This window comes from Microtus ochrogaster, chromosome 24, assembly GCF_000317375.1.
Source record: "Microtus ochrogaster isolate Prairie Vole_2 chromosome 24, MicOch1.0, whole genome shotgun sequence".
In the NCBI taxonomy this organism is placed as follows: Eukaryota; Metazoa; Chordata; class Mammalia; order Rodentia; family Cricetidae; genus Microtus; species Microtus ochrogaster.
Genome location: NC_022024.1, coordinates 11,773,900 through 11,775,528, shown reverse-complemented (window position 1 = coordinate 11,775,528; position 1,629 = coordinate 11,773,900).

The following is a 1,629-nucleotide window of genomic DNA, read 5'->3' as shown; positions in this document are numbered from 1 at the left end:
CAATGTGTGTGACACACAAACCCCTTGTCAATGTGTGTGACACACAAACCCCTTGTCAATGTGTGTGACACACAAACCCCTTGTCAATGTGTGTGACACACAAACCCCTTGTCAATATGTGTGACACACAAACCCCTTGTCAATGTGTGTGACACACAAACCCATCACTGTGAAGTCACAGCCCTTCCTTTCTTATCATCCCCAAGATCTCATACTAAAATCATAAAAGTTTTTAGAAGTTTTAAAAACTTTACAAATTCAAACATGTTAACATTTCAGTCTCCTTTTAAAAGAGATTGGGTAGTTTAAAAGTTCAAGACTTTCTTCTGTGAGCGCCTACAAAAACCAAAATTAAAATATCTTCTTCAAGAGGGAAGAACCAGGGCACAGTCACAGTCTGAACCAAGCAAAACCAAACTCCAACAGTAGAAATAACTCAATGTCCAGTTACCTAGGATCCACTCATGAGCTTCTGGAATCCTTCTCCAGCTCTGCCCTCTGCGACACACACAGCTTGTCTTCTAGGCTCTGGCTGGCTCCACCCACTGCCGCTGCTGCTGTTCTTGGTGGCCATCCCAGTGCACTAACATCTCCAAAGTGCGGGGTCTCCTGAAGCCACTGGGCTGCACTTTCAACAACAGCCACTCACAGGCTCTCCTCATGGTGCCTCAACTCCTTTGCCTGACCCCTTCAGTCCTGGGCCTTCAACTGCCACTGAGACTGCACCTTCACTAGTAGCCTTTTCTGACCTCTCAGAGCGCCAAACCTCGGCTGCTCTCCATGATCCCTTCACCCCTTCTAAACCAGTTCCACCTGGGTGACTCTGACATACTTCCAAGTCCCTCTGCCAGCATGAGGTACAGTCTTGGCCACCTCTGAAACACAGGTTCTCTGTGCTCTCAGGAAACACTTTCCAGAAAGTTTTACCTCAGTCAGTGATGCTGGTCTCTTCTTAATCACTGCTAATTTCTCAGCTCCAGCTGAGCAACATCAATTGTCCCTGTAACACAAAGCCTTCACTTCAGTAGTTCCGGGATCTTCAGCCCCAACCAACCAGAACCGCAGAAGCTTAAATCAAAAGAGCAAACAACCCCAACAGAGTCTTTAATCTTCCCTCTGAAACGCCACAGCCCAGGCCCCCATCTTCTGCACGCTCTCAACCTTATCTTCCAAGCCCCTACAGAAGATCCTACTGAGGTTTTAACACACAATGGCTTAAAGAGCCCAAAGTTCCAAAACTCTTCCATAATCCCCCCTCCCAAAACATGATCAGTCAGGTCTGTAACAGCAATACCCCACTCCGCTGGCAGCAACTTGTTTTAGTTCAGTTTCCTATTGCTATAAAAAGAATTACGATGGCTTAAAAGCAAGTTGAGAAGGGAAGGGTTTATTTGGCTTACATTTATATACTACTATTCATCACCCAAGAAAGTCGGTATAGGACCCGAAACAGGGCAGACCTAGAAGCAGGAGCTGATGCAGATGCATTAAGGGTGCTACTTACCGGCTTGCTTCCCATAGCTTGTTCAGCCCGCTTTCTTAGAGAAGCCAGGGCCAACCACCATGGCCTGGGCCCTCCCACATTGGTCACAAAGTGAAAAATGCCTGCAGTGAGCTCTCATGGAGGCA